The following is a 16,034-nucleotide window of genomic DNA, read 5'->3' on the forward strand; positions in this document are numbered from 1 at the left end:
TAGTAATTTTTCTACAACTTTACTCATTGAAGGTAAAATACATGTAGGATGATAGTTTCCGACTTGAGCTTTGTCACCCCTTTTATGAACAGGAATTATTTAGCTTTTTTCAGACTTGTAGGGAATACACCGGTTTTGAACATAAGGTTAATTAAGTTACTGAGAGCAACAGAAATAGTCGGAGCAACAAGCTTTACAATGAAGACTTCTAGTAATAAGAATTGTTATCGCATTTGAACGAGGCGAGTGTGGTTAAGTTCGGGGAAAAGGGATAATGTATCGTATGTGCGCATCAGTGGGAAAATTTCAATAGAAAACAAGAAATTGTATAGCACTTTTGCCTAAATAGAGGAAATGGGGTCCTTTTTTTTTGCTTTGTGAGCGAGGATGGCTGAGATAGGACGCGTTAGGATCGTTTTGCAATGAAAAAGGTACACATTCGCAGCAAGTTTATGGACAGTGTTGTGCGGTGTGCTGTGAATTAGCTTTGGCTGTAGTTGAAGTTGTATTTTAACACAATCTGGGACGTCACACGAAGCGCACAACCGCATTTTATCGCAGAACGCTGTCACATCGCTAGCTTTTCTCATTTATATCCTAAAAAAAATGTCACGATCCTAGCTGTACCGATTAATTGGTGAATAATTGAAAGTTATGATGCAAGGTGAACTGAACCTATTAGGACAAAAACAAATCGAATAAATTTGTGTTCCCCCCTTGTTTTGCTAGAGAACGTAGAAATAATGAACATTATCGAGGGAAACAATGCTTATACACAACGAGTAGAGTAATTTTTTTAATTGAACAATGTATGTGTTTATGACTTAGCATGAGGGCAGCAATCGTTAGAAACACCACCAAGAACGTCACGCAGTTAACTAGCAAGGTGAAACCATAAATCCGACTGACAAGCTAAAAAATCAAGCTTGATGCCATTTTACAGCGAAGCATTATATAGCTACCTTCCGCTTGTGGTCGATGTCCGTCCGTCTACGCGGCGCGTCGACAAGAAAAAAAATCCGTCTCCAGTTTCTCGCGAATGGTCTGCAGCTCTCAATCTATTTAGGTATTTTGGAAAAAAAATTATACCTAAATTGGCCGCTAGGACGATTCTATCATTACGTCGAGTTTCAATTACTTGCCCCAATTAGTTAGTTCACAGTGAAGTAGTTAACGTTGCAGAATTCCCGTCTGTTGTCAGTAGACTGGCGTTTACGGAGGAAGTATGCTTACAGAAAACGACCAACTCTTGTTTTGTCCAAACAATCCCGAAACAAAAAAAATTATAATCAGCCGCTAAGACACTTGTAATAGTAGGCCGAGTTTCATCTACTTTTCACAATTACTTAGTTCACAGTGAAGTTGTAAATATTGTGGAATGCCCGTCTACTATGCGGCTGTACTTGTACACGTCACTGCTTCTTGAAAGAATAAGAATAAATCACTCCACAGTCAAAATATATATTCGTTTTCTGTATCCCTGACTAATAATAATATTAATAATAATAATAATAATAATAATAATAATAATAATAATAATAATAATAATAATAATAATAATAATAATAATAATAATAATAATAATAATAATAATAATAATAATAATAATAATAATAGGATAGGATAGGATAGGGATAACTTCAATAAAGTGCCGGCAAACGACGGTTTAACGCGTCGTGACGCTGGCGAAGCGTCGACCCGGGGTTATGCATTACTCTGCACTACCCCAGTTGGGCTCGTTTGTAGTGGGTCATGAGGCTTGTGCTTTTCGAGTGCACCCCGGGCCTGCTGGACGGCCCATAGTTGTGAGTCCTTGTCTGCAGACTGCAGTGAACATTGAAGTTCGGTCGGGTAAGTCTTGGAGGTAGCTGCCGTCGGGAACCTGGCGCAGTCCCACATGATGTGCCACCGTACCCGAGAACTACAAAAGGATTCTTGAACTCGGTCCGAAGTTCTGCTTCGAGCCGGGCTTCACTCCACCAGAAAAAGTAGCACTGACCAAGACCATGGCGCGTCGTGTCGCCGAAGAAGAGCGTCCACGTTTCATCACAGAGTGTATGGATGTGCTTTCCAGGACAATGACCGCCGACAGAAAAGAGCAACACGTAAGGAATCTAGTGAACTTTGGCGTGAAGAACGATTTACGGTTTCTGACTTCTGATAAGGAAGGTTGTTTTGTAGTCGTGCCTGAAGGTCTCTTCCAAGTGAAGGCGATGACAGCGGTCAGAAAGAATTTCGTACGTGTCGACGTAAAAGCTAAAAACGTGAGAGATAAAACAGTCACATTACTGGCAAGCAGCAATTTTGAGCGACTTGCTTCAGCAGTTAAGCGCTCGTGCAACCTACACCTCGAAGTGTTTTTCGCGGCAAAAACACATAAGGTTGACGTTCCGTTCAGAGCCATAGTATCAGAAAGGGACTCATGGCAGTTGGTTGTCTCTTCATTTCTTCAAAACCACCTTAATGGCTTGATAGTTACCGATCCGTTCGTTTTACCAAACTCTGAAACGTTAGTAACGTACCTAGGCACGTCTAACCCTGGACGATGTGAATTCTTCAGCATAGATGTACAGGATCTGTTTTACAATATTCCGCATGGTCCCTTATTATCGAGTGTTAGGCATTGTATAACGGAAGACAACGACGAGATGGAATTTGTTAGCAAATGTGGCGTATCAGTTAATACATTTCTTGAACTATTAACCTTTTACCTTGAGTCCACCTTTGTAATGTGGAATAATGTTACGTACAGACAAAAGTCCGGTATATGTATAGGCTCAAAAGTAGCTCCCGTACTTAGCACATTTTTTTAGATAGCATAGACAAAGCGATAGATGCAAACCTTAAAGACCTAGCGGTAAAAGTGTACCGCTTTGTGGATGATTTTTTGGTTATAGTCGAACACGGTGTTTTGGACGTAAGAGTGAATGAAGTCTTAAAAGTGTTCAAGGACATTAGCCAAGGACTGGCTTTCACTGTTGAGTTGCCGAAGAATGACAAGCTACAGTTTTTAGATTTGGCGTTAACTTCCACACCGGACCACGTTTGCTGGTCATACAGTCCACGATCACAAAAACCCTTGCTTAGCTATAATTCGGGACACTCTAAAATTGTAAAAAGTGGCATAGCTTTCTCGTGCCTGAGGGCGGCCTTAACTAAGTCTTGCCCGGAAAAATAAAAGAATCTTTCAAACAGGTTATCAGACTAAAGAATGCAGGATATGAAAAACATGTACTCTGTAGATCAGCTTATAAGTTGATTCGTTATGTGCGCAATGGCTATCAGAAAGAGCGCTACAGAAAAGAGATTGATAGCAAAAAAATTGTGTCACTACGATATGCACACAAAATTGCGCATAACTTAAAAAACGTAGGTGGCAGATATTGTCTACGAGTAGTTTTTTCAGCGCCTTACAAACTCGGAAAACTATGTGCCATACTGGATCGTACAGTTTCAACAAAAGTAAAAGTAAATGCTCGTAAGTGCACAGTCAAGCATAAAGAAAAACTTGTCGAGTGCAGGTCATCTGTAGTCTACTGTTTGCCCATATCGTGTGGAAAAGTTTACATCGGTCAAACGGGTCGGTGTGTAAACACGAGACTTTTGGAGCACAAAAGGTCATTGGGGGGAAACATTCATTCCCACATTAAGGGACATTGCTCACAACATGGGTGCTGGCCGCTTTACAATGATACCACAGTTTTGTCACACCAATAAGGATCAGCTAACCAGGGATATAATCGAAGCCTTTCATATTCACAAGAGGGGACGGGGTTGTATCAGTCAGCCATCTGTACATCTAAGCTATGGTGAGGTTGCCTTTTTGGAAGTACACTAAAAAGAGCAAAAAAATTGTGTAATAAAAATGGTTGTTAGGGTTGCAACAAATTGCGATATGAGTGCACACCATGATAGATAGGTGCCATATCTTTGACGCCCGAGTATGCGCGGACAAATGATTTTTAAAAAATCCCTTTAATCTTCCTTGATTTTCTTTGACGCCTGAGGGTGCGCAGGTATATAAATATGAAGCATGTGTTCATCTGTTCTGTTCTGTTCACCAGCAAGGTATGATGATCACTCACCAACTAGCCCAACTTTCCACTTTGGTGAACATGAAGTTCCGCTTCCTGATAGTGAATGCCTCGCAGTTTTCAACACGTTTTTTTCGCCCATATTTGCAAATGAAGACCTTTCACTCATTCCTGAAATCACTGATTTTGACTGCTAGTACATGGACCTCATCGTTATCAATGAAGATGGGTCACATGTCTCAATAATACACTTAATATATCTAGGTCTTCAGGCTCAACAATATTAACTTTAAGGTTTTAAAAGATACAGCTTCAATACCTAGCAAAATTTTGTACCATACATTCTGCCATTCGTTATCATCTGGCCAGCTTCCCTCTTATTGGAAATTTGCTAAAGCGTTACCTGTGCACAAAAGTGGCAGCGAGAATTCCCCTGAAAACTGCCATCCAATTTCATTAACCTGCATATGGTGCAAAATACTCGAGCATATTATAGCATCTCACATATATGAACATCTTCAATCCAATAATATTTTCTTCACTAACCAGCACGACGGCTTCACGAAAGGTCTATCATGCGAGACACAGTTACTAGAGTTCAATACTGATATACATTCTCAGCTGGACCATAACCTTCAAACAGATTGCATCCTTCTCAACTTTTCTAAGTCTTTCGTCCCTGTGGCTCACTGCCACTTAATTTCCAAATTAGATGCTCTCAAATTAAACTGTTTAACTCTATCTTGGATCCGTAACTTTCAAACTAATCGTCAGCAATTTACCGTTGTGAACAATTTGACGTCACTCCTCACCTACGGAACTACCGGTGTGCCGCAGGGCAGCGTATTAGGAACATTTCTTTTTCAAATCTACATCAAAGATCTGCCCAAGTGGGGAACAATCCCACAACCTTCGGGAAGGTCGTGGGATCGTTCCCCACCTGCGGCAATTTTTTTTCATCCACTTTCATTTCCATTAATTTATCGTTTCGTTAATTCATTTATTAAGCACAAGTAGCTTCCCCAATGTTCTCCTTGGTGTCAGTGTTTGTTGGTTTCTTATGATAAGACTAATAAATATCGGGCCTCTTGGTTAATCCCCTTTCTTCTCGTTTGTACAATATATGACGATGATAGGAGCGCCCTTAGGACACCTTCTGGGCACTTGAATGACAGCTGTTTCACAGAAAAGAAGATGTTGCGGCGATGGCCTCGTGGCATTTGCTTTGTACAAAGCCGCAGAAGCGTTGCTGCGTTTCTTGAAATGCACCAACCTATATGACCGTTTCTCATTGACTCAGCGATCAATGGTTTATCGCGTGTGTAGCAGTGAAAAGTGTGAACTCCTCTCTTTCTTCTCCTCTTTCTATCCACTTGCCCCTTCCTGAGTGCAGAGTGGCCTAGTGCGCTCAGCCTCGTTAACATGCCTGACTTTTCCTTATGACCTCTTTCTCTCTCTCTCTCAAAGACAGCGAACCTGCAAAAAAGACTACTCGCACTCTTCAGAAGTACTGAGTGTCTGACTGGTAGCAATTTTTATGATGATTCATATTCGACGCACTGCTCATACATGGCTGCTTTGGGGCTTTCAGGCAGGCGGCGTCGCTGGGCAGCGCCATCAGCTTTCACCGTTGAAACCGTACAAATATCTAGATGACCTCCAATGCGAAGCCGCAATAACGCAACGTGAGAAACGAAAATGACGAATTTCTTATTGAAAAACAGTACGCATATAAGTTGTCTATTATAATTAAATATATGCAAAGTAATGGTTATTTTACAATCTTTGATCATTACGTTGGAAAGCATATTCGAGGCTGCGACACACGTTGAGCTGTAGTTAAATTTTATATCAACCACGGCATAATGCGCCACCGCTAAAAAACCCTCGTAGTTCATAGTAAAGAGAATGTGTGTTTGCCGCTTGGATTTGCAGGGTGCTGTACGTTAGAAGGCGTGAGGGCACGAGACGCACTTTGGTGTACAGTGCAGCCGTACGTTCCAGGTGTGCTACCTGAGTGCCATCTCTAGTGTGTTTACAGCCCCGAAAAGATGCACTGCTGGAGGCACTGTCACTTCCAGACGCACGGCACAAGCTACTAACTCCACTTTTCAGCCTCCGTTAGGAAACTAGATGTCTTCTCAGTTTAGTTTTTTTGTCCTTTTTCAAGTCTCCTTGAAGTTTTTCTGGCTCTCCACTTCTCGAATTTGGGACGCACAACCCTTACTGGAGCGCTTCCTAAAAAATATTAGTTGTGTGAACAGACGCCCTGAGTGAACGAAGTGTACCAATAGCGCCTGAAACTAAAATAAATAAATAATAAAACCACGAACTGCGTATCGCAGCGCAGGTCACTCCAGCGAAATTGTTGTTGCGAAAGGATTTTCGTTTATATTGGCTGTAAATATGGCATAGTTTGTTTCAGCTCGAACAAGGTATTTTGCATATTGGCGCTGGTTAGTGAAAGTAAGCATTGATTACTCTAAGAAGCTCGTTTCAGAAATTTAGACGAACGCAGCGCATCTTTCATGCTCAGGAGGCAGTGTGGCGATTGATTGATTGATTGAAAACTTTATTGTTCCACCGAGCTGGGGTGCCCGTCTCTTAACCTACACGTAGGTAGGGGAGGAGGACGAAGCAGTCCCCGCTCGTTGAGGACGGTGAGTCTTCAGGGCCTCAACGGCCAGGCGGATTGCGCGACGCTGGTCGTCTTCAGCCTCGCTCTGGAGCAAGGCCTCCCAGGCTTCTCTACTGACAATGTTTTCCTTGGCCCCTGGGGAGCCAGCGCACTCCCATATTATATGGTCTAGCGTACCTTTTTCCTTACAAATTTTGCAGAGGGCGTCGTTATAGTCCCTCGTCTGTGTTAGGTAGATCCAATGTGGTGATGTGTAATTGTTTCCCTGGAGGCGTCGCCAAATGCGAGCGTCCTCCAGAGAGAGAGACCGATGCGGAGGTGGAAAGATTCTTCTTTCGGATTTGTAGTGATCGACAATTTCCCTGTACGTGATCATGCCATCTTTTATCCCTGGAACTGGCTGCTCTAGAGTTGCCCGGTGGTAGAGTGCTCGGGCGAGCTCATGAGCGGCTTCGTTGCCTGGGACTTCTTCATGGGCTGGTACCCAAATAACTTCTACTCAAAAATTCTACTCAAAAACCCTCCCAGGAGGGACATAACTTTTATTTGGGTACCAGCAGTGTGGCGAATCCTTCAAGAACACGGATTTGCTGCTTGATTGAATTACTGATTTATTTATTCGGTTAAATAAATGTCAACAATAAGCACGAAGTGTTCTCTACATCTCCATAAAGTTGCTACTTGCATTTGGCTGCGAACCGCTAAATAGCCTAAACGTGTAACGTCACCAAATGTCGCGCTCTTTTTAAAATTAAATATGTGCGTAGAAGAGGTTGACATCATGGGTGATGCCCGCTACTCCTTTTCTCTTAGGGAAACGGTACCTTTAAGAAATTGGCCGGCTAAATGAAAGGACGAAGAGAAACAAGAGTATATGACAAAGATTGACCAGCTTAAGCGTACACAAAAGATACAATATCAACATAAACGGTAATTGTAAGCGTAGATGTCACATACAGCTCAAATATGGGCGTGGTACGTTACAACACAGAAATTGCACAACAAGTAAGGTAATCTAACAATGCATAGCAGTCACTAATAATTCTGTTGTATTTCGAGCGCGAACCAGTCTGCCATATAATATTTTAGAAGCTTACACCACAGGTGTTAACAAAGTCAAGATTAAGTGCCCTTCGCAAAAACATACGCATACTGCGCATAACACCATAACGTAATTACTGGTCCCGAGTAGTTCTCTGCAATTTTCGCCACTTTCGAGAATTTATTTAAAACGTTAACGGCGCGATTTTGCCGTTCGCCTGTTGTGTATGGCCCCGATGTTCCCCAGCGAGCGTGTCCGTTTGTATAAAGCACATAATTTATGTCGCAATTTTTTTCTATGCTAAGCATGACTACAGCAGTGCAGCGGGAGGTGTTCACTGTCTTCCGATTCAGAGCAAGAGCGCGCGGCACTTTCGACTCGTTCTATACTATGTAACAAACACTTTGTGTGGGCGAAGTCCCTAGAAGTAACCTGCGTATTTCTGCTTCGATAGAACGTTGTTTTAGGTAAATGTGAATAAAAAAAAAGGTTTCGACCACCGTTTTAAAAGCAGCTATCCTTCGATAATTGGAATGGAAGTTGACGTAGATTGTAGCGTGCATCGCTATAACAGAGGGGTGTCAGATGAGGCTCATTTCCTGTATACAAGGAGCGGGCTAAACTGGGTGCTTCTTTGTTGCGTGGAGCTCCACAGTGAACACAAATCCACTGAAGTAAAATTTAGTATTGCTAGCCTATCACCTTGTTGTATATATTTGTACTTTATGTACTAGGGTATTATCATTATTGTTCATGTTTGAGGAATTATCGTGCAATAAAAATGCTTCATGGTCGCGTAGGATGACCTATTTGAGCGGTTGTGGGCATATCAAGTTCAAGACAGCCGTTATGGAATAAAACTCAGGTGAAGCTTGACAGTTGGAACTTCTTCTGTTCTCTCGTAGAGGGTATGCAGAAAGCAGGCGTTGAATTTTCCATTTGACATGAGCTATCTGCGTAAACCTGAATGTAATCAATCCAGGTATGGTACAGACGACACAGTGTTAACGCTTTCACAGCTATCTACGGTAGGTAACATTTAAGCAAAGTGAACGGTAATCTGGCTGCAAGCTCTCGAATTGAAAGCAACCATGGGGGATTAGCTCATTCTGTGCGTCAGTGCTCCTGTATTGTATCGTCGTATATACTTGTGCACCTTTCCCATTATTTATTCCCACAGGAAGCGGCAGATTACACGCTGCGTTGCCAAGCGAAAATAATGGCGGCACGCCTCAACAAATTTTAGTAGCGGAAAGAAGATTGGCGTGCCTCTACCAATAAAAAAAAACTGCCGTTGCACGTGGTACTCGAAGGCGTATACGCAGACTTCTGGCCATGAGGTGGTCAAGAGTTTCCTTGGAGTAGCGGGAGAGATCGTGAAGGACCGAGGCAGAATACTCTATTCTTTGTATTATGATTGCACAGTGCACACGAAGCAGTGAGGATGTTGAACAGTCCCACTTCATTGCCGCAAATGATGTAGAACAAGAATCACGACTTCATCTTCTGCTTGTTGTCTTTTACTTGCGCTGCCGATGATTGTCCTCTGTCAATGACAACACCTAAGAAATTGTGTTGCTGAACATGACTTTGAAGTTTCCCATCTATTGATAGACTAAACATTTAAAAAGAATTTCTTGTGAACGGGATCAAAAACGGTCTTTTCGCGTCAGAGCCATGCTTCGCCTAATTAAAAATTAATTGATGGTGTCTAGCGTTGCTGCAGACTCTGCCGCCTGAAATGTATGTATGAGTTCGATATCCATATGATGATGATGATATGTAGTGTTTATTGGCGCAAGGGCCAAGTGTGGCCAAAGAGCGCCAGTCCATATGAATAGAGTGTCTGCATATATTGAGTAGCTCACGGCGTCAGGCAATGCACTACGCTGATGATACATAACAAAACAAATTAGAAAATGACTTAACATGCTTCCTTGCCGAATACTGTGCGTTACTCCTTGTTCTTTCCGTTTGCGGTATTGATGAATGCTGTCGTTTCCTAAGGAATATATGCGGCCTAACGCAGACACAGGCCACATATGCCTAACTGAAGCTGGCCGTGTAAAACATGGGTGTAACTTGCTGTATCAAAAGCCCACTTAATATCGAGAAATACAGCGAAAGTCATATTATCTCATTTGCATTCGTGCTCGACATGATTGACCAGATCCTTGATTGCGCCCCTGGTGAAACGCCCTCTACAAAACCCCACTATTTTATTAGACAGGCTTTGGGTATTGTAAACCCTCTCTTAAAGCGTGACAATAATTTGCTACATTGTTTTACGGAGGCCGCTTGTAAGGCTTATGGGAAAAAATTAATCCAAAGACAAAGGTTTCGTGCCAGGCTTCAAGACTGAAACTCCTCTCGCTGTTTTCCAGGAAGTTGGGATGCATTGCGACATCCAAATGTCATTGAACGCTTTCAATAGTACACATGTTCTTGCGCGACGAAGATTTCTTAAAGCGCCGTAGGTTATGCCATCTGGGCATACGGCCATCATGCTACCACAAGCTTCAAGGGCACATATTAGGTCCCCCATATAGAATAGCTGATCTAGTTACGGGGATTGTTCATTGTAGTGGGTGGTGACTAGTCCTTCAACTTCTGCGACTGAGTTCTGAAACGCCGCCGCGTTTAAAGCGCTCCCTGGACACAGTATACTCTCGCAAAATCCATCATCAGCTGTTGCTTCTGGAAACTTATTTGCTAAGGCTAGAGTGCTAAATGGCTGTTGCTAGCTGTGTCCTCGTCCTTCATTCATCGAACTTGTTAACGTTGCGGTCTAGCCGTATACTCTACGAAAGTTTTTTGCACACGCTGTGTGGTTCCAGTTTAATCAAGACATGAACCAAAGTATCTTCTTCACAGCGCTTGTATAAATTCCGCTAAATGCGTACGGTGCGGAACTGTAGGTGTAGGTGGTCACCCTTTGGTTTTCTGCTCCCCTTATGAGCATTGAATGAGTTTGGCTACATCAGTGACATTAAGGGGCAGCGCATGTGAGTGAGCACTTGGACCACATAATGACACTTTCAACGTGTGTCTAAACAATGAAGACAGCGTCAAAGACTCACGGTATATATACATATATATATATATATATATATATATATATATATATATATATATATATATATATATATATATATATATATATATATATATATATATATATATATATATATATATATATATATATATATATATATATAGAGAGAGAGAGAGAGAGAGAGAGAGAGAGAGAGCGGTAGACACTCGTATGAAGCGATCTTTTGACGTTCCGGCCGGGGTTCGTCCTTCACCAGAACATGTGTGCGCGTGCGTGTGTGTGTGTGTGTGTGTGTGTGTTTGTGTGTGTGTGTGGAAAACATAAGCGCTTATATCTAATAGCGACAGCAGAGACATGAAAGAGAGGGAGGTTAACGGGAACAAAAATCTGGTTTGCTACCCTACACTGGAGGGCAGCTTATGGTGACCTATAAAGAAAGACATAGAGAGCGATAGAAAGAAAGAGAAAGCAAATGAAGCGCACGCCATCCATGCTAATAGCAGGACAGGAAAACGGTTAACAGGCGTCAGGGGTAGAGTTGCTTGTGCATGTTTGTAGCACCTAATAATTGCAACAATGCATGCGTAGTTCTCTCCTGCGCCGACTTTTGAGGTCGATATTTTAAAATAATTTGTTCTTATAATGACGTTCAAAGTTCTTCAAAGGGAGCTTTAGAATATATTCGGTATGCTAAGTTTCAAGCTATAGGCAACAGCACTTAGTTTCGTTGTTTAGTGTTCTTCCCCATTCTTTCCGTTTCTTCTGTTTTCCTTTTTTATGCTTATTTATTCAATTTTAGTATTTTCCTTAAATTTTTTATCTGTTTCTGCCACTTATTTTATTATCTCTTTCTGAGACATGATAGCCCATGGCCACCAGCGAAACAGGTAATAGAGGGGTGCTGTGCATGCCATTGGCACGTCGGCTGACACACGGCCGTTGAGACGAGATTGACAGACAGCCGTGTCACTGACCTAGGGCACAGCACTCCTTTACTTTCAATTCGACACCCTCGCCGCTGACCACCTTCGCTCATTGCTGCACCCACCCGTCTTACGCCCTCTCCCCTTTAACAGAACCCCACCTATATACACTGGGGCGAGGAAAGCATATGTTGCCGTGAAGAGGACAATTCTTCTTGTCGATACGTTCACTCCTGCTTTCAGCTTGTTCTCGTTTTGCTCATCACCTTGAATTCCCATCTCCCGCCTTCCCCCTGTTTTCCCTTGTTCTTACAATGATATGTCGTCCATACGAGGCAGCGAAGTCGCGAGCGACTGTGTGAGTACACCCCGTATCCAATAATCTCTTATGTATATAGGTAGGTCCCACAGAATAACACATTTTGAGTCTTAGGGCGCTTGAGTATATCGACTGGTTTCACCGTCACAGCTTTAACCAGGCACAACTGAGAGGAGAAATGAGCGGATCCAGATGATTCGGCAGATGAATAAACTAAGGGCCGGCGCTGCCTTACCGAGAAGGTGTGTAGTCACATTACATTGTTACAGGTAAGTTAAGCATCCATACGCAGTGTATCAAAGATTCTGTAATCTGTAACAGTGTAGCAAATTTCTACTTTGCCCTTACATGGGAGGCGGCGGTGAAGTGAGAAGATGATTCAACGGAAAAAAAAATAAGGCGAAGGTGACGCTACAGCACGATTCGCGTGACCTTCGGGACCAACCATCGTCGCCCGTCCGCGTGCATGGATGACCACCGACACGGCCGTCGCGGTTGGAGGGTTGTTGTTACATCCGCCTAAAGCTTTTGAAACGAGAAAAAAGACCAGGGGTTAAATCACTGCCATTTTCCGAAGAGAACTTCCTCCTGTACCTCTTGTACACCGTGTTTACAAGCAACCGCTGACTCGAAATAAAACTCCGGTGGGGCGTCTCTGCTGCCCATTCATTTGGTCTCGCATACAACATCCAGGTGGTGGGCTGCCGCGAAGGCAGCAATGGCGCTTCTTTGAGCACATAATAACACGGTGTCAAAGAATGCACACGGATGGTTCGAGAAAGCATTCAGTCACGGAAACGCGACATACACAACCTTGCGCCTGGTTCCCGAAGAAAGGTCTCTCGGTGTTGACATTTGGTTAGGTCACTATTATACTGCGCGATCAAGTCATTGCTCTAGTTGAGACGCACCTTAGCGGAACAAAGTTTCTTAGCGCCCCCTCTACATTACGTACTGCGGAGGTTGTCGAGCCTACAACTAAGACAACTCTACCTTCACATGCAACGATCCAAAGGCGGACCAACGCTGGGCAGAAAGTGCTACAGCAGTTTGAATCTGCAACTGAAATATCCTGACCCCGTCCGATAGGGAGGCCATGATGTTTCTTTAAAAGCCCTGTGTGTCCAGCCAAGCTCTGTGCACGATCACGGGCGTTGCGCGAAGTGCATGCACTCCCACATTCTAGAACGCCGACGCCCAATTAGCTCAGAAAGTAACTATACCTCACGATGAGCAGCAAATTAGCTAACGAGAAATCGCAGCATGAGCTACAGCCTCTCACTGGCTGTGTGTGGCGGCGCCGCTGCTTGGAAGCGAAGTTTCAGCGCTTGGTTGCTCAGAAAATGGTCTCAGCGAATTCACAAGGTAACCTCCATTCGGAAACAGTCAACAGCTTTTGTGAACGAGTTAAATAAGTTCATACGAAAATACGCATGGGACTTCCAGGCACTGAAAACGAAGTGGAAGTAGCTGCGTCCATGTTTTCCGTTTCAGCTATATGTATGAAGGCCCCCCCTTGCCATTCTGTCGGAACTCAGTCCTGAGCAAGAACGGTCAAAGTAAGAAAACCGCAGCGACGTTCACCTGGCACTGACAGGTCAGCACTGCAGTCTGAAGCACTGGACAAGGAAAAGCGATCAGTTGGCGCTTTCACTGGCGGCGCTGAGTTTGAGGCGCAAATCGGTCACAGTGCGCGTTCATGGTGCTGAAGAACTGCACAAAGCAGTAAACTCAAGAAGCGTTTTCTGCGGTGTACTACGTTTACCACCTGCATTCTCGCAAGATGATGAGGGCGCGCCCACATGTGGGCGTGTCTGAAGATATGCACAGCGAAGACAGAACAGAAAAAAATGAACGAAACACATGCAGACAACTTTTTTTCAGGGACGCGCTAACAAGTTTTCCTCGTGTCTGAAAAACCATTCACCAATGTGTTGACCGACGCTTGCAGCATTTATTTAATGGTTCTTCAACGTGTGGCTGTTCGGCGTCGCCCACTTCAAGGAATCGACGTTACTTACGGTAGGCGGAAACCTCATCTCCTGTGTATTCGTTCGGTGAAGTTTTGCATTTCTCTTATTCCATCTTTCGCTCAGCTGAACGACAGATCCAAAGGCTGAACGCGTCTTGCAGCTGAATGCCCGGCCCGAGCACTTTCCAAGAAAAATGCGTTTTGCAGCTGCGGAGGTGATTGCTCTCCCTGAATGAGATAACGATTAGGTTTTGCAGCTGGAATAAATAGTTGGGCACAAATATGCGCAAGACTGCTTTTGACTCACGGGCCTTCTTTAGAGACAGTATTTGCATAAATACTTGAAGGGAGCTTAAGTTTCGCCTCCGAGAGCGGAACGAAATAGCATTAAAATATCCATGAGAGCGTCGCGCCCTTCAGGTTATGTAGCCTAATGCAGCTTATGTACACCTAACGTTTTCCAGGAAACACTGGCGGCGAACGCTATGCACGGAGGCGAGCTTTCCAATAGAAACCAGAAAGCACTCCCGGAAAAAGATCCGTGAGGTGGTGCACCGCCATGACATAAAATGAAAAAATAGAAATATATCACGTTCAGGTTTATCATAAAAGGCTTGCGCTGTCGTGGTTTTGTTTCAATGACATTTCTTTTTGGCCTCTCATTCTCAGAATTCGGAGGAACAACTTTGTCAAGGATGTAAGACAAGGTATGGGCAGCTTCAGTGACAGAATGGTGCGGCAACATAACCCGCGTATAGCGCATGTCATATAGCAAGGCGTGCATATACTATACCTAAACATATACGGGAATTTTCGCTAACGTACATACTACCGACGCCGACACGGACACCCTATTTTCTGAGACATGTAGCCCGTAACGTTATCGTGTTAATAGATGATATAATTTGATGTATTTAGGCAAATTTTTCTTGTCATGAACTGCCCCCACATGACCGAACCGAATGGTTGCAGCGACGTAGTAAACGTATGTAAGGTAGGTCATGCTTCGCATACATTCGTTAGTTTCCTACCTACAATGCAACCATAAAAGATATCGCTGTACAAAGTTATTTGCAGAATTCATCACATTCCAGTAGGTTCGCTTGTTAGAGCCGCAATATCGCTGAAATGAAACACACATACACACATGCAAACCCAAACACAACACACACCCGCACGCACGCACTCACACGCACACACACACAGGCATCAACAGGCAAGAAATAACATCAAGCAAGGAGCTGGCTACATTTGTTCAATGTTAATCGCGTTAACGTTAATATTCGTAGACAGCAGGCTTCTAGAAGGATTGTTTCTCTATAAAGGTAATTTGCAGGCGATTACTGAAGTTATATCTAGAGAAACAACACCTCACGTGATGCGAAAACCACAGATATGTTCTTTATTGTTTCGGCATAACCTAGTTTACAGTTTTCAAACTTTAATGTGATGAATTTATTGCCTAGGATTATGCCACTGTACGTAGGACATATTTTTGGACCGCACGCTTGTAAGCAAAGGAGCGCGGCTAGCCCATTGTAGTACTTTATTTGCACAAATAATTCGGCAAATCTCGAACACGTGACTTATTATTTATTTATTTATTATTTATTTATACATACTGCAGTGCAATTTGCGCTATAGCATGAGTGGGTTAAGAAAAGGTACAGAAAATGCAATGAAATATACAGCGGTAAGCACAAGTGAACACTTTTAAAGAGCACTTCTAAAGAGCAAAAATACACAAGAAGTTATACAAATGATGCCAGACATGGGTGAGCACGATTATGCATCTGGGATGGCGGTTGCAAAAATTTGGGAAGAGCATGAGCGAATGGATCCAGGTAATGAATTCCAGTCTTCGAATGAGCGGAGAAAAAAGCTGAATTTGAACATGTTAGTACGTGCGTATTAGGGTATCAAGTTTAGGTCATGATGTCTTCTCGTTGATGATCCGGGCGCGAAGTTAATGTAAATATCATTTGAGAGCCTAACTAAAGAATTGACAATGCAATGCAGGAATTTTAATGATTCGACACGGCGACGAGAAG

The 16,034-nt window shown here is 43.2% G+C and overlaps 1 protein-coding gene and 1 pseudogene across 7 annotated transcripts in view; both read left to right on the forward strand.

The window, feature by feature from the left end:
• Positions 1-16,034, forward strand: part of LOC135905792 (neuropeptide CCHamide-1 receptor-like) — a 361,484-nt gene that overhangs the window by 277,701 nt on the left and 67,749 nt on the right. The window lies entirely within an intron of this gene.
• LOC139060319 (uncharacterized) lies at positions 2,007-3,717 on the forward strand (annotated as a pseudogene).

Source organism: Dermacentor albipictus, chromosome 5 (assembly GCF_038994185.2).
Source record: "Dermacentor albipictus isolate Rhodes 1998 colony chromosome 5, USDA_Dalb.pri_finalv2, whole genome shotgun sequence".
In the NCBI taxonomy this organism is placed as follows: Eukaryota; Metazoa; Arthropoda; class Arachnida; order Ixodida; family Ixodidae; genus Dermacentor; species Dermacentor albipictus.